Source organism: Lygodium microphyllum, chromosome 7, assembly GCF_053477565.2.
Source record: "Lygodium microphyllum isolate KBCC chromosome 7, Lygodium_microphyllum_v1.1.10, whole genome shotgun sequence".
Classification (NCBI taxonomy): domain Eukaryota; kingdom Viridiplantae; phylum Streptophyta; class Polypodiopsida; order Schizaeales; family Lygodiaceae; genus Lygodium; species Lygodium microphyllum.
In genome coordinates this window covers 104793643-104806166 of record NC_141141.1, presented here as the reverse complement: position 1 = coordinate 104806166, position 12524 = coordinate 104793643, and positions in this window count along the sequence as shown.

The following is a 12524-nucleotide window of genomic DNA, read 5'->3' as shown; positions in this document are numbered from 1 at the left end:
TGGAATACTTGGGACATATAGTCAGTGAAAAAGGAATACAGGCTGATCCCAAGAAGGTGCAATGCATAAAAGATTGGCCAATGCCTACTACTACTACCTCTCTTAGAGGATTTCTTGGTCTATCTTCATTCTATCGCAGATTTATTAAGCATTATGCGGCAATTGCAGCCCCTTTAACTGACAGGTTGAAGAAAGAGGCTTTCTTTTGGGATGATCTTGCAGATAGCAGCTTCAACCAGTTAAAGGAATTACTTACCTCTGCTCCTATTCTTGTATGCCCGGATTTCTCTAAAGAGTTTACTAAACAGTGTGATGCAAGTGGCCGTGGCATCGGGGCTGTTTTGCTTCAGGAGCATGGAGTAATTGCATTTGAAAGCCGTAAGCTTACTGATAAGGAGATGGCCATGAATGTTTATGACCAGGAAATGTTGGCTATTCTGCATGCAATCAAGAAATGGCACCATTACTTATATGGCAGCCGATTCAGAGTACATAGTGATCATTGGGTACTCAAGTATTTCCTTACTCAGTCAAATCTCACTCCAAAGCAACGACGATGGGTAGCAACATTACAAAATTATGACTTTGACATCACTCATACAAGGGGCAAAGATAACATAGTGGCTGATTCTCTCTCTCATATGTGGGCCTGCAAAGTGTCAGCCATGACAGAATTACATAGTGATTGGATTGAAGAGCTACAAGAGGCATATCTCTTAGATGAGGAATTCAGCCAAATCTTTCAGAAATTACAGCAAGGTCTTATGGAAGAAAACTCGCATTACCAGCTTAAAAATGGTCTTATTTGGTGGAAGGGCAAGATTGTTATTCCCTCTACTTCTTCTTTCAAGCGGAAAATTATGGAGGAGTTACATTCTTCCCCTTTAGCTGGACATTTGGGAGTTTTCAAGACTTATGACAGGATCAGCAAGAGCTTTTATTGGAAAGGACTGTGGAAAGATGTCAAGGACTTCGTTATGAAGTGTATGCCTTGTCAGCAAAATAAGGATAGCACCCATAAGCCAGGAGGTTTGTTGCAGCCATTGCCTATTTCTATGGGTAAATGGACTCATATTACTATGGACTTTATCACTGGCTTACCTACTACCAAGAAGGGGTGGAATAGTATTTATGTGGTGGTTGACAGACTCACCAAAGCAGCTCATTTTATCCCAACAAAAATTCAGTTTACTGCTTCTCAAGTGGCCAACCAGTTTATGGAGCATATTTTCAGATTACATGGATTACCGCAGGTGATTGTCCATGATAGGGACTCAAAGTTTATGAGTAACTTTTGGCAAGCAGTATTTACATCTATGGGTACTAAGTTAGCTCCATCTACGGCTTATCATCCCCAAACTCATGGACAGACAGAGAGAGTTAATAAATGGTTGGAGACTTATCTTCGCCATTTTTGCTATGATATCCAAACCTCATGGGATTCTTGGTTACACCAAGCTGATTTTGCTTATAACAATTCCACTCATGCGAGCATAGGAGTTTCACCCTTTGAGGCTTTGTATGGTTACAAGATGCCCTTACCCACAGTCATTTTTAATGAAAAGATCAACCCTCATGGGAAGGAAGAGTTGGAAAGAATGCAGACCCTTCTTCAGCAATACAAGGTGAATCTAAGGAAGGCTCAAGATCAGATGAAGATGTATGCTGATGAGAAGAGGAGGCCTTTAGAGTTCCAGGAAGGAGAGCTAGTTTTGTTGAAGGTGCCTAAATCTAAGTACTCTACATTGAAAGATGGATCCAGTAATAAGCTTGCCCACAGATTTTATGGCCCTTACAGGATCCTTAAGCGGATTGGAGATTTGGCATACAGACTAGAGCTTCCCTCTTCTACAAAGATTCATAACGTCTTCCATGTTAGTCAGCTCAAGCCCTATTATGGTGATCCAATGGATTTAGTTGATGAGCTGCCACCTATTGATGAAGATGGTCTTGTTCAGTACATCCCAAAGGCTGTTATAGGTCAGCGTGAAAAGAAGCTTCGATCACGTTCTATTGTGGAATATTTGATTAAATGGAGAGGTTTACCCTCTGAAGAGGCTTCTTGGAGACTTGATTCAATATTGGATGAGTATCCATACTTGAGGGATACATTGGTGGCTGAAGTCTATTGTTTATGGAGCTAGTATTGATGCAGACTGGTTCAGGACAGCACGCTGTTTTAGAACAGTTTTTGTCGTACTTCATTTTCAAAATTGAGCTATCTACATAACCTTAAAGTACTCTTCAAGAGCTTCGTTTTGATATGTGGTACATCTCATTTGGACACTTCTATCAAAAGTTATGGCAGATTTGGTCCAGCAGGGACTGTTATTTCAGCAAGCTGTCTACTTTCTTCTGGAACTATTTGTTGAAGATTCTATGGCTCCATTTGCTTCTGAAGTTCTTCATATCATGTATATAGTTGGGTCCTCTTTCCGTTCTTCAAATTCAGCCCTTGTAATGATAATTCTTCATTCATTTCCTATTTGTAAAGATGTAAAACAGAGTAGTACTCTGTTCTATCCATCTCTTCTTTAGTTCTTTCTAGGTTTGTTTTTTAGGACAAAAACTTTTGGGAAGGGATAGATTATAAGAAGCTGGGAATAGTTAGAATGTTAATAATATGCCATGTCACATAGACATTGGTATATAAGGAGAGAAGTTGTAATTTTTCACATCTTTTGACAAATCAATACATTTACAATCTTTCTCTCCCTTCTTGTTCCAAGCTTCCATGGCTTCTTCATCTTTCCTGTCTTTCTCTCTCCAATTCTAGTCTTTCTCTCTCCTCGTCACTCTTATTCTCTCCCTGCAGTCTTTCTCTCTCCTCTGCAGTCTTTCTCTCTCCTCTTTCTCTCTCCTTAGTTCTCTCTCTGACAGACACTAAATGGACTTGGACCAGCTTTCAAATCTTTGGATACCTCTATTTTAGTTAGAGGAGGCTCTATGCCTGACTTTGAGGAGCTTATTGGATTGCTACTTACAGAAGAAATCAACTTGGGATTGAATGCATCTAGCAGTGGAAAAAATGTAGGTGGAGATAGTGTTTTCTATCACCAGAGAGGTTGAGGCAACTCATCTAGAGCTAGAGGCTCTTCACTTAGTCGTGGTGATTATGGATTTGCTCGTGGAAGAGTACCTTTGGTCGTGGTGACTACATGCATAGAGGTAGGAGGAGATCTTTCCCTAGAGGTAGAGGATGGTCTAGTCCTTCTTCACAGAGAGATGGCACTTGTCATTATTGTGGGCAATTTGGTCATTTTGAGAGGGATTGTTATCAGAAATAGAATGCCATGTCTAGGGGTCGTGGAAGGACCCAATATGGCCACTATGCAAGCACTTATGGTGGTACAGGTTATGGACCTAGAGGTGGATCGCCTAGAGGTCACCTATTTGTTATGGAGCATGTGCTTGGGAGCATGACTCACCCTCTTCATGAGAATGACTGGTTTTTAGATTGAGGAGCTACAAACCACATGACTCATCATGCTGAGGAAAATGATTGGGAGGGAGTATACCAATGTGCACAAATGATGGTGCGTTCATGCGTTCTGACTATCTTGCATAGGTGCAAGCAGGAAGGCCAAGGAGCCTTGTGGTGCAGTGTATTGATCAGGGTGGTGTGGCTTGTGATGGTGGCAAAGACCCATCCTGGTTTGATAGCAAGGAGCAAATGCAGAATGAAGAATATGTTGCCCACTGGTGATGATACTTTACATAAAATTACTCATATTGGTAGTCCGCCACTTGTTACTAAAGATGGGATTGAGAATAAGCTTGGGGATGTACTTTATGTGCCCACAATAACTAAGAACTTAGCTTGGGTTGGTCAAATGACAGATCAAGGATTGCAAGTGAGATTCAATAAGTTTGGATGTTTCATTGAAGAGTTCCATAATGGGAGAACTGGCAGGGTAATTGCTCATGGTAGAAAGAAAGGGAGATTATTTGCTTTGGATGCAGGTACTCCAGTGATTCAAAACTCTACGTATGTTGAGAGAGGACATGGGCAAAATAAGGAAGTGGAATTATGGCATAGAAGAATTGGTCATGTCAATTTTCAAAGATTGAAGCAAATGCAATTGAGATAGATAGTCCGTGGTCTACGACATTTTGAATATGTGAATTTTGATGATGTATGTGAGGCTTGTCAATTTGGCAAGCAGTCCAGATTGCCATTTCCAAAGAGGGGGAGAAAAAGAAGCTATCCTTTGGAAATGGTACACTCAGATATTTGGGGCCCATGTCAGAATGTTTCCATGGGCAGAAGATGTAGATTCTATATCACCTTCATTGATGATTTCAGCTGAATGACTTGGGTGTACTTTATGTAGCATAAAAGTGAAGCATTTGAAAAGTTTTTGGAATTTAAATCTGGCTGAAAAGCAGTTTGGATGCTACATAAAATGTTTGAGGTCAGATAATGGTGGAGAGTACATGTCATATGAGTTTTGTGGCTTCTTGAGAGATCATGGTATCAAAAGGCAATTGACATGCAGGTACACACCTCAGCAAAATGGTGTGATTGAAAGGAAGAATCAGATCATTGCAGAGGTTGCAAGGGCAATGATGAACCAAATGAACATGCCATTGTCATATTGGGCAGAAGCAGTGCATACTATAGTTCACATTATGAATAGAACACCTACAGCCTTGACTCATAATATGTCACCATATGAGAGAATATATGGCAAGACACCCACTGTTGCATACCTTAGAGTTTTTGGATGTGTTTGTTATGTTCATGATCTGGATTATTTGAGAAAGAAGATGGAGCCAAAGGCTGTAAAATGCATTTTCCTTGGATACTCTAATGAGAAGAAGGGATACAAATGCTATGATCCAGTGAGTAAGGAAGTATACATAAGCAGGGATGTCAGATTCAGTGAATATGAATCATGGTACAAGCCCAAAATTGCAGTGGATGTTGATTCCTATGAAATCAATGATGATGATGCCTATGGAAGGAAAATTTTAGCAAACAAAAATCCTGAAAATCAGCATGTGGAAGATGCTTCAAGACCTTAAGAAAATGTGGAAAGCAGTGGCAATTACAGTCCATGGAGCGGTAGATTGAGAAATGCACAAAGGAGTGCAGAAGTTGCGAAAAGAAAGAGACCTATGGCTGAAAGTTCAGAATATGAATCTATAGATGATGAGTATGGCATTCCACATGTTAAAACACCTGGTACTAGAAGTGTAGGAAAATATGTTCCACCACACACTAGATCAGTTGAGACAAATGGTAGTGCACCTCAATTGAGAAGGTCAGAAAGGGTAAGGTATCTGGTTGATAGATTGACTTATAATAGGTTCATGAAGATGCATTATGCATACATGGTTTCTTATGTACAACATGTGGAGCCTACTTGCTTTGAAGAAGCAGTAGAGAGCAAAGAGTGGAGACAACGAAGAGATGGATGCACTAAGGAAAAACAAGACTTGGGATTTGGTGAAATTACCTCCTGGCAAGAAATCCATTGGATGTAAATGGGTTTATAAGGTCAAATGTAAGTCGAATGGTTCTGAGAGGTATAAAGTAAGGCTAGTTGCAAAAGGATATGTACAAACTTATGGAATGGACTATGAAGAAACATTCAATCCAATAGCAAAAATGACGACAGTGAGATCAATGAGACTGCCTTGGCTTCTATCTATGGATGGAAGCTTTATCAAATGGACGTGAAAAATGCATTTTTGAATGGCAACTTAGAAGAGGAAGTGTACATAGATCAAGTAGAGGACTGCGTAGATCCAAAATACCCACATTATGTATGTAAGTTGAAGAAGGCTTTATATGGGACTGAAGCAAGCACCAAGAGCGGGGTGTGATAGAATCAGCAAACTCTTATGCAATATGGGATTTCAGCAAAGCAAAGCTAATTATTCACTTTATGTGAGGCATACAGAAGATGGTATGGTTGTTGTTGTCATCTATGTTGATGATCTCATTATTACAGGTACACTTGAGAAGGAGATTACTGAAGTCAAGCATGGGTTACATAAAGAGTTTGATATAAATGACCTTGGTTTGTTGAGATACTTCTTGGGTATTGAGGTTATTGTCACTCCTCATGGTATATGGCTTATACAAAGGCAATATGCATTGGAAATGTTGGAAAAATATGGCATGACAGGATGCAAACCGGTTGATACACCATTGGATCAAAATGTTAAGTTGATGGATGATGGATCTTATGTTGAGGATGCCACTGTGTTCAAGAAGACGGTTGGTAGTCTTATCTACTTGACCATTACAAGACCAAACTCGAGTTATGCTGTTGGATTGATAAGTCAGTTTATGCAGAAACAATGCAAATCACATTTGGATGTAGTGAGAAGAGTTCTTAGGTATGTGAAGAAGACAGTTGGCTATGGCTTGTTCTATGAAAAAGGAATAAAGTCTACATTGTTTGGATACTCAAATGCAGACTGGGTAGGCAGCTCTATGGATAGAAGATCTACTAGTGGCTATTCATTCTCATTTGGTTCAGCCATGGTAAGTTGGAGCAGTAAGAAGCAACCTACAATTGCTCTATCAAGCACTGAAGCAGAGTATAGAGGCATTGCATTGGTAGCATGTGAGCAGACATGACTGAGATTGATCTTATATGACATGGGGATAGAGATTGATGGTGGAGACATTATGTATTGTGACAATGTTAGCAGCATTATGTTGGCAAAGAACCCAGTCTACCATGCAAGGACAAAACACATAGAAGTGCACTATCACTTCATTAGAGAAAAAGTCATTGATGGAGAGATTGACTTGGTCCATGTGAAAACAAATGGAAGTAAGAAACATTGGAGAGTTGAACTATACTATGTAGAGAGACGCAATAAAAAGACAAAGCGCCTGTGAGGAGGAAGACTGACAAGATGAAGCCAAAATTTTCTAATGCCATAATTAAACGTATCATTTTTTAGCCACATCTTTATTACATCCTATTTGCCTTCTTTTTCTCATCCTATCATCTTCTTTATCCCATATTACCTACATCTTTTCTATCCATCCATCATGCCCCCTCACAAGACTCTCCCATATTACCTACGTCTTTTCTATCCATCCATCTCTATGTCTTTATATGGAGAGTTGAACTATACTAGGTAGGGCCCTTGAATATAGTAGGTCCATCATCCACCACAATATCAAAGGACTAAATAATTGATTTTTTACCTGATTGATATGCCCGTTTGGATTAGAAAAATGTGGTCATGTCAAAGTATAAATCTCCTATTAAAGTAAGCAATAAAATTGTGCTTAAGAAGGACTAACCAGTTATTCATTAATGAATATGGATGAAAGTGTTATAGATATAATGAATGCAAGCAATGGAACTACTATTTGATAAAGATGTTAGAGTCAATTTTTATTTTTGGGTAAGTGTGGTTGATTTTGGTTGTGCTTGAAAAGATCAAGAAGACAAGATGTGATGATATAGTACAGATTCTGCAAGAGGCAACACTACAATTGATGCAAATTTGCCACATGATGCAACATTATGCCCTATGAGATGATGCAATGCAAATTCATTGCAAGAGGTAGCACTATGGGTAGTGTAGATTTTCCCCATGAGAAAACACTATGACTTATTGAGATGATGTAGTGCAAATTTGTTGCAAGAGGCAGCACTACAATCGGTGTCGATTCACCATATAAGGGAGCACTATGGTCTATGTGATTATAGTGTACATTCACCAGATGAGGTAGTACTACAGCCAGTACTACAGATTCCCTGCATGAGGCAATACTGTGGCATATGTGATGATGTGGTGCAGATTTGTCACATGAGGCAATACTACAAATGGTGAAGATTGGTGCATGAGACAACACCATGACGAACATGTACTTACCTCAAGGTCTTGTTGTCACTATTTTAAAAGGATTATTTTTAATACTTGTGTTGTGCTCAATAAAGGTGTGAAAGGAACACTGTGAATAAGATAATTAATGAATCTACTTTTGAATTTTAGAGAGCATGCTAGATAATAAATAATTAAAAATACATCTTGAGAGAAGTATACGAGGATGGATTCTTGACGGATTTGGGTGATCTTGGTAAGCCAAGAGGTTTTGGTGCACAGATCGGATGTTGTATGCATATGTAGCGAGCACCGGAAGGTCCCCAAGAACAAAAGAACTCTACTTTTGCACAAAAAACAAAAGAGAAGACTTGCACGACATGAAGTAAAAGACTAATTGGGTACAATCTCCCCCCATGCCTTGTGTGAGTGCTCACGAAGCATGTATTTGATATATTATTCATCTCCAAGCTCAAAAAAATAGCCCAATATACAATTAGCACATTTTAGCTTTTGTGTTTGCTTTTGTCCCACTAAAGAATTAAAGCGATTGGGTGCCCAAAGAGTCGGGATGCGCCTAAATACAATGTCCAATAAGAAATATTTAAATCGTGCGTCCATACGCATACAAAATAATAAATAAATGTCAGACACTTCAATAAATAAGCGTGTCAAAATAAATATTGGTGCCACGCCTAAGATGCGTGCCCATCAAAAATGATAATTTCTTCTAAATAACTTGGATACATGCTATCGCCCAGTACTTCCCAACGCCACCGCTGCCTGCTCTACACATCAACTGAAGCATTCACAATTGTTAGAAAATTATAAAATTAAATTGACAAAAGTGAATATCTAGCAGTCTTCAGCTACAAAATAAATAAATTGGTTAGAACTCAATCCTAACCTTAATTTATTACGAATGTGCACTCTAAACTCATAAACGTCCATTAATTTAAATATGTATTTTACGGAATCACCCGTTATGGAATCACCCACTTGCACATTAAATTAACAAGACACCCGAAAAGGACAGGCGTCCCCATCGACTTTTCGCACAAGGAATCCACCTTTTGTATGAGGCCCGGCAACAAATATAATTTTACAGAATCCACCGCAAAACCTCACGGAATCCACCGTGGAATATGCCTCTTGGCATCAGGTTTTCTTCAAAAGCATTGGAATTAGAAAATAGCTTATCAATGACTTTTCCTAGGGTCTCATCTTAGAACTTGATCACATGCCATTTTAGAAAAATGAAGATGATATTTTTTTTCCTATGAGCAAAGGGATAGAGCCCAACTCCCCTTCTTCTCTGACTCACTATGAACCAAGTGTGGTGATTGACTACTCTCAATCATGTAGGGCCACAATGTGATTTGGCTACATGTGGATTTTTTATATAGATAGAGAGGGGAGCTTTCCTTAATCTTGAAGAAAGCTATTTTGAGTGCTTTTTGAGTGGTTTAGGTCAAGATAGTGACCGTACATGTTTTTAAGAATTTAGAAGTCCAAGAAAGCAAAAATTGTGACCTTTGCACACTCACATGCAGCTCGCGTGTAAAAATTTCTACGCATTAGATGGAACTTAAAACAACCATAACTTTTAATCCAAAATTTGAAATTTAGATTCATTTAAATTGTTTAAATTGTGGGGAAAACCTCTACATTTCTACCACTTAGGAAACTTTTAAAAAGTTGAAATTCAAAGTTCACGATTTTTCATCAGAAATCCCTCCTAATATCTCAAAAAAATCAATAAAGGAAAGGTCTTCAATACTACAAAACATTATTAGTCTTAGTTACTAACGTGCACTAAAGTAAGCAACATCTTTGATTACTTTTATCACTAAATATTACATAATATCCAAGATACTAAGGTGAGTACACGACAGATTTCCAAATTTTAATATGCTTCTCTCAAGAGTGGTCACAATAAAGTGGTTCATAGATTTTATAGTCTATATCAAATCATCACAAGAGTTGATGATCTAGCTTATCAACTCAAATTTCATCCTTCCACATGAATTCATGATGTATTTTATGTCTTTTAACTCAAGACTTTTTACCACAGTAGCCTTGTTTATGATTGCATGCATGATACTCATAGTTTTGGATTTATGATGGTGCTTATGTCCATTGGAGGAGTCTTTACTATATTCTATGGTGTATATTCAACAATGGTCCTTGATAACACACTCGCTTCTAATATGAGATATACCTGTATTCTTGCATTCTCAAGTTTTGAGAACAAAACTTCTTTAGATAGGGATGGTCTATAATAAAGCAATTTTAGTGCTTGATATAATCTATTTTTTCTCATCATTATATGAATAATGGGCTTTCCATCAACATAGTCATATCTCCCTCTTCTAATGAATCTCTTGGCTCACAGAATCACTTCCATATTTGAGGTGATCCTAGCATACATTCTCTATGTAGGTGTAATTGCATTATCTAAGTAGAAGCAACTAGGAGGCCTCTCCCACTTTCACTCTTCACATGTGTGAGAAGTAAACCACCAATTTAACATAGGCCATTGGATCCTCTCCATGATCTATAATTGGAGTTCCATTTGTTCCTTTTTAAGTCCATGCCTCCTCTATATATTTTTTGGTTCCCAATAACATCAACCCAAAGTAGGCCCATGTCATTTTATGCATGTTAGAGTCTATGTGGGATGCATCACATCTCTCATACAAAAATCCATTTACAAACTATGTAGCATTTCATGTTTGGCCATATTCTATTACAATGGTGCGGTGACAAGGTGCTACATGTCCCCAACTCATTGAACTAAAGAATGAAAAGATATCTAATGCTTCAGGTTGAAGGCCAGAGGCAGCCTCAGTTACCCCCGACCATCTGCCTGACCCTAACCAAGGGGGTTGTTAGGCGCACCGGGAAGGTGGACCGAACCCGCCGCTTGAGGTCTCTCCGTTGAGCACTACTTGGAGCAGGAGGACGCTTGGGTGCCAGGGGGGCTCTGGCAGTAAATCCCTCTTCTTTCGAGCTCTGCACAAGAGACCAACGTGACTTGGGATTGGATCTCGAGGCCCGCATACTAGTCTACATGCGGAATCTTGGATTAGTAATCCCTGTGGATTGCTGGATAGCCTTCGGGTGGATTATGGATAAGCCTACGGCTGGACTTTATGAATGTATTCCAAAGATAAATATGATAACCTGTTGAAAAGGAACTTGTTTGACACTGCTTTTCTATGTCAAGTGTTAAGATTACGTGAAGGAATCAGTGCCTAACGGGCTAATTAAGGAAGCTGCTTGATTCATGTCCAACTAAATGTTGTAGGTAATTAGACAACTAAAACAACTTGAGGAAAGTGCGATGGATGTGGCCATGGGTCCGTCCTACGGATGGGTGGTCCCAGTTGGCCGGGAACTTTTCTCAATCATAATGGACAGCAAGGAGATCGTTTCAGAGGAAATGAATAGCAAGGGCGCTGACCTAGAGTCAAGATTATAATAATCCCAGTTTACGTTGTTTTAGGGGAACGGAATGGGACTATGCCTTACAGAAGAAAGGTCGAGCCTTGCATCCCTCTCGTTTCCCATTCTCCTTGAACCAAGTGCAGCGTGAATCCGCTTCGACCCTAGCGTTTCTGCGTAAAGTAGTTCGCTCGGGGTTTGACGCTAGTTGCCGTTTAGGAAATGACCATTAGTGAAAACCCTGATTCAGGTCGGTCCTAAGTGGGAACGGCGAGAATACTTTTGCTATGTGGCAGACGCGGAAAGCCCTAGATCACAAACCCCGTGACATTCCATGGAAGTGCCGGGCAGAGCTTTCTAGACCTCCTTTTTGATAGACTACTAAGACATGTCCTAAAGGGGAAGGTGGACACGTTACAGTTGGTATCAGAGCAAACCAATGAAGGATTTGTTTTTTAAGAAATCTTAATAAAAATAAGTAAAGCAAGTGTTGTTATTCAGAACATTTCCTTACTTTCGATGATGTCTTGCAAAATTATGAAGCATGGTACAGGTTCTTAGTGTTCCGAGTCATGTTTATGACCTCGATGCATTCCCCGGATTATCAACAAAGGGTTGATATGATGAACATCCTAGATTGTATTTATAATCCATCACCTTTGTACATGAAACGGAGATGGATGGGTGACTCGAGAATCTACTACATAGCTGCCGACTAGTTTGCATACCTTCGAACCAACCTAAAGAGGATCAAGTGGTTGGAAGACCTGAACATCGTGAAGTTGTTCATTTTTGTGGAGGCTCACGTAAACTCAACTTTACATAGTCAATGTCAGAGGGTTGAGCTGAACTCATATGTATACGAGGAAGTGACCCGCGTAATCCCCTCCGACAGGATCAAGGTGTTGGGGCGCTATGAGAAGAATGGGTTCCAAAGGAAAGGATACCCTAATCTTCCGATGACTTACCGATTCCTGAAGATCCATGACCCAAAACCATACTATTATCTAGTTTCCGTAGATAAATGTAATACAACATTATTATCCCCAAACTAAATGTAACAATTGCTTTGTCATCCCAAGAAATATTGTACTCTGAAAGGACTAGACCCATATAAATGGAATAAGACTACTTTTTTATCAATGTCTGTTTTGTCTATGAGAATTGATAAAAAAGTTAAGTGGCTAGATTGCTTGGTTGATAGCTGAAATGGGTATGAAATATAAATCATAATGATTAGCAAGTTATAATGTTAAGAAACCTCTATCCAGGCA